At 44.6% G+C, this 13,860-nt stretch overlaps 1 long non-coding RNA gene across 2 annotated transcripts in view; it reads left to right on the top strand.

Annotated features, from left to right (window-relative positions):
* The window catches only part of LOC146784239 (uncharacterized), a 297,298-nt gene that overhangs the window by 189,464 nt on the left and 93,974 nt on the right, over positions 1–13,860 (top strand). For both annotated transcript variants that reach the window (XR_014970437.1, XR_014970438.1), the window contains one exon: positions 5,314–5,434. This is a non-coding gene — a long non-coding RNA (uncharacterized LOC146784239). The remainder of the gene's footprint in view (positions 1–5,313; positions 5,435–13,860) is intronic.

A 13,860-nucleotide genomic window follows, 5' to 3' on the forward strand; every position in this document is an offset into this window, starting at 1 on the left:
CCTTTGGTGAATATGTAGTGTTGGAAGGGGTCCACGGCGGCGGGGAAACCAGTGGGACAGAGAGCAAAAGGGGCACAAAAGGAAAAAAAACGAGGGGCACAAAAAAAACGAGAGGTACAGAGGGCAGGAAGGCACAAAACACGAGGGAAAAATGAGTGGCACAGAGGGCAGAAGGGCACAAAAAAACGAGTGGAACAGAGGGCAGAAAAATCGAGAGAAGCAGAGGGCAGAAAGGCACAAAACAAGAGGGAAACGAGTGGAACAGAGGACAGAAAGGCACAAAAAAAGAGGGAAAAACCAGTGGAACAGAGGGCAGAAAGGCACAAAAACGAGTGGCGCAGAAGGGCACAAATGACGAGAGGAGCAGAGGGCAGAAAGACACAAATAACCTGCCTCAGCAAGGTATCTAGCTGGGGTTATATACAAAACCCTAAACTGTAGCTATCGCCAGGCTCGACCTAAAAAAAACGGAATAGCTTCTTCTGTTGCCTTTAGCGAATAATTATTGAAAAATGTGGAATAAAAAAACTTGCAGAGCTTGTGATCTGCTCCCAGTCTCTTCCCAAAGCACGCATTGGACATCCGAGCAAGGGGGCTGCTATTGGCTGCCCATGTAGCAGGCGGCTAGTGATTGGCCCACGCCTGCTGCTGGGGTCTTGCAATTGGACTGTAGAGTCACACATGACCAGGGGGAGTCACGCGCTTTCCGGGAACCCGCCAGGTAGGACATAAACAAAACAAACCCAAGGAAAGAAGCATGGAGGGTCCGGGGCAGCGGAAGCAGCAGCGGAGGGGGTGAAGAGCATCACCGGAGAAGGGCAGACCAACAGCAAGTGAGTGCAAGGGGGAAGAAACAGAAAATGATATTTTGGGAGGGTGAAAGGGACCTTCCGCCTTTAGGTGCCAGCTCCTCCAGACTCCCTTTGCGGGCTGCAGTGGGGCGAAGATCCCTTTCGACTCTACAGCTAGAAATAGTGCTGTAGGAAGGAAATGTGCGAGTTAAAGGTGTTGAAGAGCATGATTCAAAGGCAATGGATGAGCCAATAGTCTCAAAGGCGAGACCTATTTGCTTTGCCAATGCTTGTTGTACAGGGGGGGCGGCGGCGGTGGCGAGGTGTGTGCGCACGCGTTAGACAGCCGCGGATGCGGTGAGGGGTGTCGGCAGCGGCGGGGTGTGTGCGCGCGCGTGTGTCTGTGTGTGCGTCTGCGCAAGCGCGTCTCAGAAGCGCGTCCACAGACCCCGATCGCTGCGCGTGCCCCGGTCTGTCTCCCTTGAGAGGCATCACAGCAACAATAGTTCTCGTTGGCGGCAGCGCTTCGCGCTGCAACGCCAGCGAGACCTAAAAAGGAAATTATTTGCTTAAAAGAAGCAACTTCTGAAGGCGCTAAGGATTATACTACCTGCAACCTTCATTTTATGGTGAAAACTTTACAGATAGCCCATCTTCTGAAGCAAAACAAGCACACATACATAGCTTAATACCTGGTGCACAGTCTTCTATGTTACGTAAAAAATTGCCATGCTGAAATGATTCTATCTAATAACTCCAGGCTATTTACAATACTTGGTATGTTGCATTTAGAATCTTTGACCTATTGCAAACTTATTCTGCAGAACCTAAAAACATGTGTGGAACATGCTGGACACCAGTTGTTAACTGTCACCTGCACACAGGGTTACTCTTCAATGCAAACAATTATAACATGGTTGCTGGACCTGGCATATTTGGTGTTTTTTCCCGTCTTTTTGCTACTGACTTTGACTAATGTCGTTTTTGACTGTGTGCTGCATTTCGATTTTGCTGGTTTTTGAACTCTGACAACCATTACAAAATAATGGGGTGTCCCATACTAGTCCATGGACCTGGTTAATGCTCGGTATAGAAAACAATGGTCCTAGACTAATTGCCTTAGAAAAGCATTCATTAAGTCCAAATCTATGAACATGATACACATAGAACTCAAGTTACATCATAAGTGTACCCCAGTAGTTTCTCAATTCAATTAGGTATATCCTCAAAAATACACACAAGCACCATAAATAGCTTCAATAGTGACTGTTTAATCTCACAGTTATTATATCAGATCAATGTAGGAAATATTTCAAAACAGAAAAGAGGGTTGCTCCAGGGGGAGTGTGGAAAAAGGATTGTGCTCGTGAGGATAGTTCAGATGTATAGGGAGGGAAATCAGAGAGTAGTTAAAACAATCAATAACACATAGTAATGTCCTTAGTAAACTGGTCGTGTTTTACAGTAGCACCAGTCTTACAATGGGGCCTGTCTCTCATGGATTCGAAAGTACTTTTCTGGTTCTTGATGTTGTACATAGTATAATCTTCTGTGAAGAGTTAGGGAGGGGGTGACTTAGGGTACAGGCCCACTAGGGGTAAGTGTCGACGTTTCGACCCTGGCGCATAGAGGGTGATTTGTATCCTCTGCAGGCGGGTCTTCCTCAGGACGGGGATGGGGGGGGGACAACCTGTATCAAGGGGAAGTCAGGGTAACAGCCCCTCAGGTGGCGGTCCGCATAATTGTAGCGGTGAATTAGAATAGGTATTGAAATACTGTAGGAGAGTAGGATCTGCACTTATGTTGCCCCCACTTTTTTTCTGATGTATACACTGGTTTCTGGCTATAGTCAGTGGCGGTGCGTCCATTGGGGCGGTGGGGGATGCCCCACTAACCCAGCCAGCCAGCACAATGATGAGCACAGAGTGCAGCGTCTGGATTGGCAGAGACACCGCGCAGCCTGAGCCTGAGGGCAGGCATTTGCCGCATTGGGTGCCGCGCGTGGGTGGGGTGGCCCTGCCGCTGTGCCGCACTGTGATTGGCCGGCATACATTTGTGACGTGACCTGAGCTTGCGCAGGCTCCGTCACGGTCACCGCGTCATCGTTACTCAGTGCCACGAGGAGACTGACTGCTGCTGTGACCACGAGACCTCGTGCGGTGCAGGCGCAGCCACAGGCCTACTACTTTTCTGGCGAGTGGCGATTCATGTCGAATCGAAGTGTGATTGTGAACTTAACTTAACTACTTAGTCCGAGTCGACAGCACTCTGCAAAATTGTGTGCGGTAAGGGCCTCCAGTTGCCGCCGCGGCTGCAGTGCACTCCTATTATTTAAATAATAGAATAGTCAAGCTCCCTGAGAGTATGAGATTGCGGCACTTGGAAAATATCTTTTTTTGTTGCATGACTTGTTGTGCCCTTCGAATGAATGTATGATATTGATCCTTGTGTAACGTAACCGGTGCTCTGACTTCGAGTCGAGTTCGCGCTATATAAATCAGCAGCAAAAAAAAAATAATAAACTAAATCCAGCCGACCAAAACACAGAAAAAGGCCGCAAAACTATTAAACTGTCAAATGACATTCACGGACGTTCCTATTATATGACGGCTGTTTCAAAATCATGCGCAACGTTGTACCAAGTCCATTATCAGGCAAAAAATCATAATATTGAAGACATATATTTTGGATTCTTAAATGGTGGAATTATTTAATGATTGCGAGAGAGGGTGTGTTCATGCGCAGCTTATAAACCTGTGGCGGTTTACCATGGTTTCGGTTCGTAGTGCAAGTTGCAGTGGCCTCCGGACGAGGGCCCTGGCAATTATGTATTTTTTTTGTTTTTACAAATTAAGCACTGAACAGCACTCAGCAGCCAATGAATGACCCAGAATGCAGGGGTATGCCGATTTCTTAATTAATTACATTTTGAGAACCACAATAAAGCAATGTACTGTATTTTTCTTTTACTATAGGGTTTATACAGTAGGAATCATGTCTAGGAAGCTTATTTTGTTTCCATGTTTCGAAACCACAAGAACCACATTTTTTAATGCAATCAGAGTTTTTGGTGGGTTTTTGTTGACAAAGGGATTGTGCTTAAGGACTCTGCACAGTGACGTAAGGAGCGCAGGGTCCCTCTCTGGCGCGCGTGCGAAACCTCACCACGCGCCTTTATAAGTAGGCCTCTCGGGGGTGTACCCTCTGCCCCTCGGGCTGTGGAACCGTGGGGCTGCGCCTGTTTAGATACTAGTGAGCATCCTGTGTTTACCCTACTTTTTAAACAAGAATCTGGGTTCAGCCTTAATGTCAACCTAGGGAATGGGACGAATTGCGGAGGGCCAACCCAAAACAGGCAAGAAAACATTACGTGCCAAAAACAATAAGGCGCACTGGACAATAAAAACACCCTGCAAAGGTTTTAACATCAAACACAAAGCAACATATCTCAACAGTTTGGGAGCCTCGTGCAGAAGTGTTCCTGATGATTAATTTCACTTTGTGACAGGCCTACTACTTTTCTGGCGATTCATGTCGAATCGAAGTGTGAACTTTACTTAACTTAGTCTACTACTCTGCACAGCACTCTGCAAAATTGTGTGCGGTAAGGGCCTCCAGTTGCCGCCGCGGCTGCAGTGCACTCCTATTATTTAAATAATAGAATAGTCAAGCTCCCTGAGAGTATGAGATTGCGGCACTTGGAAAATATCATTTTCTTTTTATTTTGCCAAAGTTACCATGTTTTTCAAATATGGTCTTTACTTATTGGAAAGCAAAGCCATCCTATAAAAAGTAAGTTTTTTTCATGTCAGTGGGCATTTTGAGACAGCTAAGAGCAGCCCCTGCTCCTGGGGTTCCTCAGCATCCTTCCACAGTACAGCAGACACCTGCAGGTTCAAAACCCTTCCCGCTTGGAGTTAGAAAAGGCCACCAGACAAAAACTAAACTGGCCCTGTGCAGATTATATAACATCAGCAGTTGAATATCTCCCTTAATCCTTCAGGAACTGATTAATTTTCCAGCTAGAAGCACGTTTCTCACTGCCAGCATATGGAGGTTGTACATTGGAACGCACATGAAAAAGCTTTTGTTTGCCCCCACAGGGAGTGAGACATTTAGATGATAGTTCTTCAGCTTTTATCATTTGAAAATACACTCACTAAAACATGTGCAGACGTGGTTGGGAATAGATTGGAAGTGCTGCAGTACTTTGCAAATGGCAAAGTAATTGTTTTGCACCTCTCCCCCTCACATGTGCTGCAAAGAATATGTACCTGATGCAGATCACAAAATGCACATGATGTAATAGGTCAGTGAGTCACTGCTTTTGTCAGAGAGATCCTTTTGTCACTTGCAGATTTTGGTGAGTTAAAATCCTAACATAGAACAGTGAGCTATTAATTGTCATCTAATAGCTTTATGCAAACTGCAAGGTAAAAATTGGAGCGTTGTGTTTTTTCTCCCAGTCTTTGTTTGATTTCCCTAATGTTTCAATAATTAATTGTTATATTTTTATTTTCAGCACCTCCTAAAGGCTGACAACAACCTGAACCATTACCAAATTTTTGAGCAATTTTTCTGCAAAGAACAAGAGGCCCCAGCCGCCCCAACCTCCTTTGCTGCAGCAAACACCAGTGTTAAAGGTAAGGAAACTGATGCTATATTTTGTACATTGAAGTTAGGGATATGTATCCTGGTGGCCACTCTACATGGTGGTTGGGTGCACATTCTGAACATTGTACCCTCAGTGGATGGAATTTACTAAAAGCCTTAGCCCTGTGCTTTGCGCAATAACGGTTGTTAAAGGCACTCTATATCCCTTGCCTTGTAAAAGACCCTCAAGCAGAGTCTGTTTCAGTGCCTTCAGCAACCTCTATGGCTCACAGAGGCAGCAGCCACTAAGGATGTATTTTTAGCAGTCACGTTGTGCAAAGGGGAGCTGTTGGAGATTTATTGCGGTACTCGACAAGATATATGTATTTATACTGAAATTTGATATTATTGCACCGCACCTTATACGTTGTACTTTGATTATTGCCAGGTTTCTTTAATATATATTGGTAAGGCCAGCATCGGCATCATGAATACAGTACAAGAGCTGATTACAAAGTCTTTCCAGGCACGGCCACTTGAACAGAAACTACATTTAAAGCAATTAGGACCTCATCAGCCTGAAATAAAGCTACAGCAAACTTCCCAGGACAGAGGAAAAATGTCCACACGTACATTCTCAAACGCCTGGTACACAAAAGCTGATTGGCTTACAGGGTGCCCTTTAAGAAATTCTCTGTTCTGCTTCCCCTGCTTGCTGTTTGGTGGTGAGTTTTCTTGGACAAATCAAGGAGTAACAGACTTGAAGCATTTGTCTGAAAAAATAAAGAAGCATGCACACACAAGAAAGCATATGGAAAACCTGACGAGACTGGGAATGTTGGGGGAAGATGCACCGATTGAGCAGCAGATAAGTGATGCATACCGCAAAGCAATACAGAAACACAATGAAGCAGTTGATAGGAACAGACAGATTCTATCCAAAATAATTGATTGCATTCGTTTCTGTGGTGCTTTTGAACTGGCATTGCGAGGCCATGATGAATCAGAAGGTTCCCCAAATCCTGGAATATTCAAAGGCCTTGTGGATTTAATAGCAAGCATAGACAAGGAAATGGAAGCACATTTAGCAAGTGCTACAGTCTTTAAGGGCACCTCTAAAACAATACAAAATGAACTCCTTGAGTGTATGCTCGAAATTATGAGAAGCCATATTGTGCAAGAATTGCAAAACACAGACTCTGTGGCTATTCAGGCTGATGACACCACTGATGTGGCCACTAAAACACAGTCCGTATTAGTGTTTCGGTACATTGACAATGACAGACAAGTTGTGGAGAGGTTCTATGGTTTCACACATTTAAGAGACTCTAGTGCAGAAACCATTACTGCAGCTATACTGCGTCAACTGAGCTTAATTTTTCCAGAGCTGCCTCAAAAAAAAAACGTATTGCGCAAAGCTATGATGGTGCGTCTGTAATGAGTGGAAGCCTTAGTGGAGTTCAGAAGAGAATTCGAGATGTGTACCCTAATGCTCATTATGTGCACTGTTACGCTCACCAACTTAATCTTATTATGCAACAGACAGTATCAAAGATCACCGAGACACGAATTTTCTTTCAGGATATAGGAGGCATGGCAGCATTCTTCTCACGTTCCCCCAAAAGAACAGAAGCACTTCATGAGATTGTGGACAAAAGCGTTCCAAGGGGATCCTCAACTCGTTGGAACTTTAACATCCGTACAGTCAACCTAATCTATAGACATAGAGAGGACCTTGAGAAATGTTTTGAAGCCATAGAAGACAATGATGAGTTTGATTACAAAAGTCAGATTGAAGCCTGTGGCTTTGCTAGAACACTACAAGACAGAGAGTTTCAGTTCTTACTGTTTTTATTTCATGATATAACGGTAGCTGTCGACCTGTTATACAATCAGTTACAAGCACGAGAGATAGATACTGTCAAAGTGCAAGTATATACTACTATGTTTGTACAAAGCATAAGCAAAGTGAGAGATGGGGTTGACAATTTAGACAGCAAACTGCCAGAGCAATCTACTTTCTCAAACCGCAGGAAAAACATCACCACTCTGGTCCGAATTGCAAAGGAGATCTGTGACATTGTAATTGTGCAGGCAAAAGAACGTTTTTCTTTCACAAAACATTTGGTGAGTGCCACATTATTGCAAAGTCAACAGTTTGCCAAATATGATTAATCCTTCCCGGAGCGTGCTCTGAATGAGGCTGTGGAAGCTTATCCTATGCTCAAAAAAGAATAGCTGAGAACTGAGTTGACTGTACTGTACGCAATGCCTGTGTACCGGAAGGCCACAAGTGCCTTGTCTTTGCTGGCTTTAATACATAAACTTAATGTGGAAAAGTCACTTACAGAGACAGTGGCTTTACTTAAAATTGTCATAACCACTCATATGACAACAGTCGAGTCAGAACGATGTTTTTCAGCCTTAAAGAGGATTAAGACATTCCTGAGAAACACCATGCTTGAGGAAAGACTCAGTGCTTTGGCAATGCTCTCTGTAGAGAGCAAGCTAGTTCAGAAAATCCCGGACTTTAACATTAAAGTTATTGAAAAATTTGCTGCTCTTAAAGAGAGATGTGCTGATTTCATTTACAAAAAGTAAACAATGTTGAATGCTGCTACTTTGCAACCAGTTTAGTTGATTGTTAAATAAAAAACATCTGTGAGTGAGGGACTCAGAAATGCATTGTATCTCGAAGTCTGTTATGAAGCTCTGTGGTTATAGTGAATAAGCAGCTACCTATGTTATATGACATCTCTTTATTAATGTTATAACTGCACTTTCACAATTGCTTTACTAACCTTCCTGCTTTCTCAAATTTGCTTGAAAATGCACAATTTTTCTTCTCTTTTTTTCAAAATTTTCTCGGGGGGAGAACCCACCTGAACCCACCTTATGGTGGTTCGGGCTCGCTCGCTACGCTCGCTCGCAATGGTGCAGTATACCAATCATTTTAGACCCACCACTTTCAAATGTCACCAGCCCCCCCTGGCTATAGTCTGGCTGAGTCCCTGCTAATCAGGGCCCCAGTCTCTCTGTTCTCTATAAACAACTTTGAGTGGATACAAGATGTACTAGTGATTGGATACTGTGGTACCTTATGAGCCCCTAGTATATGGTACCCTAGGTACCAAGGGCATAGGTACTTCACAGGCCTACCAGGGGCTGAAGCATGTATTATGCCACCCCTGGGAAGCAGACTAAATCTGACACCACAGGCCTGCTACTGCAGCCTGGGTGAGGTAGTGTTATCACGCCTCACTGAGGTATAGGTTCCTATGTCTCACCATACACACACATATAAACCTATCAGCCACCCCTATGGCAGGTTCTATCAATCCTGAGGGCAGGGTGCGTGGTTTACAATGTGAGGGGGTGCCTCTGCCTGAGCAGGGCCCCTCTGCAGCTAACACAGTCTATTCTCTATGGCTGTTTGTGGATGCGGTTAAACCATATACTCTTAAGGGCATTAAAATGCTAACTATGGAAGAATCTCCCTTGGAGTCAAGGAGTGACTCCCCTGCTTGGCAGGCACCAAAAACTCTAATCAACGGTCGCAAACTTTCCCGCTCCCGCCGGAGTCCGAAGTCCCTGCAGCCCCGGAAGTGGATTTCCTGACTTCTCGGCGGCCATTGTGAGTCCCCAGCAGAGCTGAGGCGAGTGGACCCCACGAGTGACGAGGAACAGCAATACAGTGCACTATTGTCGAGTGAAACGCCTTGACGACGTTCTACGAACTTGTGCATTAGACCATTTGTGGCCCAAGCCTCCAGCAGGTTTTGCAGCGAAAATCAGAGGCCTACCCCGTCCCGAGTGACCGTGGGCTCCTGTGAAGCATTTCCTCAAGAGGCGTCTTTGCAATCCCTTGCCCGTTGGCTTGTGGGTCCCCCGAAGACTTTCTTATCAAATCAAAGGGCTCCTCTGGTTGCTCCAGGCCTGTCCTCACTCACCCTTGCTGGGTGAGTCCCTCAGACCTTGCTGGTCTGCACCATTGACTAAATTCACTTTCCACGAGACTTGCTGTTGCGAAGGCTTGTTGGCTCCAATCCAGTTGCCGACACCACAGTCTGCTGCAGACGTCATGGGACACTCCGAACCCAGCTGCTGGTCATCGTCGATCTCTCCTGGACCTCGTGAGCGAAGAGTCAAAACACCCTTGATCACCTGAAATCACCCGACTTCCGTGGGCATCCATCTTCCTGGCCCCGGGTCACTGGCAAGTGACTGTGAACACTGTCCCTTCAATTTTCAGGTCATCTGCATCTTGAATCCAGCCTTGGATTCCACCGGACACTTCTTCAGTCTTCGCAAGCAGCAAATCTTCTTTGGTCTCCATAGAAAACAGCGACGCGACCCGACACCAAAAGACACCTAGGCTTCCCTGGGTGAGGTAACTCGTGCACTCCGGTGCCCTCCGGTGCCCTCCAGTGCCCTAGTGTGTGTTGGCCCTCGAATTACTTACCTTGTAAGTGGCTTGCTTGTAGACATCCTCGAAGTACCCTAAAACTTTAAAAATCAAACCGCGACTTGCTCCATTGTAATCAATAGGGAACCCGCGGCTGTGTTCTCACACTGCATGCGTCTCCCGTGGGTCTGTTACTTACCTGCTTTTACTGCATTAGTGACGCCTCAGCGATTCTACAGGCCCTAGGCCTAGGACTTGTCATTCTGCAAGTCGACCTTCCTAAACCTCTTTTTTAGTATATGGTCTGGTACGCCCCTAGGGCCCCAGCCATATTTGTGCTTAACTTATTGTGAAACGTTGTTATATGAATGTGTTCCTGACTTCTAATCTACATAAAGAGATCAGTAGAGTGTGTCTAGAAATAAATACATATATATTTGATATATATACCTGTGTGGTGTCCTTTCATTTGGTAATTCAAGAGATTATAAGGTAAAACAAGCTGCTTTACATTCCTCTGAGACTTAGCCTGAAGGCTGCTCTCCACAGCTACCACTAGGATAGCTTTCTTTAAAAGGTTGTCTTAAACCTATCTACCCTAAGAGTCGAATTGGACTGGTGCAAGGTGGCCACTATAACTAGTGACCAGCATATGCCAGGCCAACTTCTCACAAATTCAATGTGCAGTTTTCAGGACAGCAGTGTCGACTGAATCCTAACACTGGTGGATTAAGGCATTTTAGCAAGCCTCCATAGCGCAGTCCCGGTGATCAGCGCTGTACTCCTCCAGTCCAAGTGCGCCTTGTGTAAAAAATATCTGTAACTGATTTATTTATCTATAGTCGGCATATTTATTTTACAAGTAAGTCCCTAGTAAAGTACACCAGTTGTGCCCAGGGCCTGTAAATCAAATGGTGGTAGTGGGCCTGCAGCACTGATTGTGCAACCCACATGAGTAGCCTTGCATCCATTTCTCAGACCTGCCACTGCAGTGTCTGTGTGTGCAGTTTTAAACTGCCATGTCGACCAGGCAAGTGCACCCACTTGTCAGCCCCAAACCTTCCCTTTTACTACATGTAAGGCACCCCTAAGGTAGGCTCAAAGTAGCCCCATGGGCAGGGTGCAATGTATTTGAAAAGTAGGGTATGGATTGGTGTGTTCTACATGCCCTGATAGTGAAATGCTGCAAATTTTGTTTTTCCCTATCTCTCCCATTGGTTATCATTTAAGATGCCTTGTAACCTCTTGCAATTGGGACGAGATAGAGATATGGAGTTTGGGGTCCCTGAACTCACAATTTAACAAGCATTGCATAGCCAATAGGTCTCACATTTGGGACCTTGTAAGTGTTTAGCTAGACCTACTGATTTTGCCAATTTTTGTAAGTTATGTTGTAAAGTATTGTGGCTGCTGCACAGCATGCTTATAAGTTATAGTAAAAAAGTATTATAAGCATTTTCGTTACTTTATGTATCACCTAGAAGACATTGTGTACAACTGAAGACCTTATTAAAAAAAATATTTATCATAAATAATGTTTGTATATTTTTTGCCCTTGCATTAGTGGCAACTTCTTTCTGCATGTTGTAATGCCTGTTTGTTAAGGTGGGGGTGCTGCACTGCACTGATGCCTGGGTGCTGCAGCATAAATACAGCAGCCCTGAACATAAGTGACCATTGCTCTCTGTTGTGAAGCCAAGGATTGTATATGCATTTAGTATTAACACCTTTATCACCCACTGCTCAGTAAGAAATTCACCACACTCCTGTCTTCCTGCAGGATTGTTGGTGCTTCAGTCCATCTGTGTCAATAAAGTCGCAGTTGTGGTGGTAAGAGAAGGAAAACCCCGAGTAAACTTTAGTTTATAAAGGGATTTCCCTTCGTAGCACACCACTGCGCCATTGATTCATTTCTCACGTCACAACCTCCGAGGTGCTTCAATCGCATCTAGATTACTACATTAATAAACCGGCGTGATTAACATCAAAACGCCGCAAGCTGGAGCTTGCGGCAACTTTTTTGTTTAATGAATTCAATAACGCACTGAGCCATATGGCATTCACCAAGCTGGTTTAAAGCGTCCGAAGGAGGCAGGGGTGCTGGAAAGGGGCTCCTTGAACACAAAACAAAGGTCAGTGCTGCAGTTGGTGTAGGATTCTCGACTGTTTCCATTGTTAAGCTGAGGATAGTACAGGCATTTCAAGTTGTAGGGTGACGATTGCAGACAGCGAGCAGATGATTGGGAGAGGAGGATTCCATTAGGTTTGAGACCCTGCACTCCTATTTTTAATTCCTAGTAGACACACTGGCATTGCATGTCATACACAATTCATGAAAGACCCGCGGGGCAGGGGAATCTGCAGTCACACTCTAACAGAGCCCTTTGAAATGCCAATATGGCTGAAGTAGTGGCAGTCAGAGGTTGGGGGACTTCCTGGAGAGGCCAGTAGGGCCGGTGGCGTGGCAGTCAATAGCCAGGAGAGGCCTCTGAAAGGCCATTGGGACTGTCTAGGATTTTGTACATGCCTGGTGAAGGCCTTTGGAAGGACGGTTATGGAGGGAACGGGCAAGTGAGGGCCTGGTAGAGGAGCAGTGACTGTCAGTTACGTGACAAGTTTCCGCCGGAAATGTAAATGATTCTGCCCCTACATTTATGGTCTCGCGGAGCTGCTTCTTGTTGGTAACTGTGACGGTCTCCATTTCTCCACAGATCTCCCCGCCTCCGAATGTCTTTGCGGGCTGTAGACTGCTAATATCAGTAGTACTGAAGAGCTGTTGATTTTGTAGGTTGTCACTTAAAATGGCAATGCCATTGGTCTCGCCTTTGGGACCCTATAAGTATTTAGCGATGTTGCATATTACTGCAACACAGCCGCGCTCATTACTGCAACATAGCGTGCTCCAAGCACAGAGGATGGTGCCGTGGGAGGAGGTCGGTTTCACTAGCATGCACTGTGTGGCCGACGTTCAACCCACATAGCTATCTTCATTGTTAATATGCTTGCCCAGGGTTTTAATTTCCATTCCAACGTGAAGGCAGGATGACTGGCTTAGTAAGTAGGAGAAGGAGGTATTTGGTAGGGGAGAAAGAGTACGAGGGAGAGCAATACAAAGAGAGCCTGGGTTGCGGTGCAAGGACACGAGATAGCAAGATGGAACAAGGGTAATTTTGGGTAATTTTTTATTATGTATAATTAATTAAAATCTTTGCATATAGTGATCATACAAAACAAACACAATTTCCTGGTAATATAACATCTGTACATTTGAATTAAAAGAAATACTTCTCTAAAAATCAGGAAATATTATACAATATAAGAAGAGAAAAGGTTAATATTCATAAAATGTGCAAAATAGCAGGAATTTGCCGATCAACCGGAGAGTAATCGCTGTTTCTTTAAACCATTAGCGAATCTTATTGGATATTTAATCTTTTTTCTGTGATATCCAAAAATTTTGTCAGGCGACAGTTTAATTGAGTAACGGTCGGATTAAAACATAGAAGTATTGCTTGTCTGCAAGTCCTCACACCATGCTGTATAAAAAACGGTTTTAACAAGGATACCCTTATATCTTTCAATTTTTCGCATAAACAGATGATGTGGGTAATGTTCTCATCACCTAGTCCGCATAATCTACATTCATTGTCTTGTCCGGTTCGTTTCCATGGCGGCAATAATGTTTTTATCGGACCAACCCCCAATCTTAACTTCAAGAATTTTTGTTTGGTATGGATCTTTATTCCTAAGTTTAGATAGGTTTGAGGGTTGCCATTTTTATAATTGTTTAAAACTGTCCATCCATGAGTTCGTCTTGACAACATTTCCTTATCTAATGCGAGGGAGATGCTTTTTGTTGCTTTTGTCGCTAGTTTTTTAAAGACATTGTGGGATACTGAAGTATTTCATAGGTTCTCTAAGCCCAATTTCTCGATTGAGTCTTTGAGATATTTATTAGATGGGGATTTGTTGTTGTGTATTAATTCTGTCCATAAAAGGTCGTTTAAAGTGCCTTTTTCAGCTAGTCTGATTTTGTGCCAGCTTTTTGCATAGGCTCCCATTCTCTCCACT

This window comes from Triturus cristatus, chromosome 11, assembly GCF_964204655.1.
Source record: "Triturus cristatus chromosome 11, aTriCri1.1, whole genome shotgun sequence".
Taxonomy (NCBI): domain Eukaryota; kingdom Metazoa; phylum Chordata; class Amphibia; order Caudata; family Salamandridae; genus Triturus; species Triturus cristatus.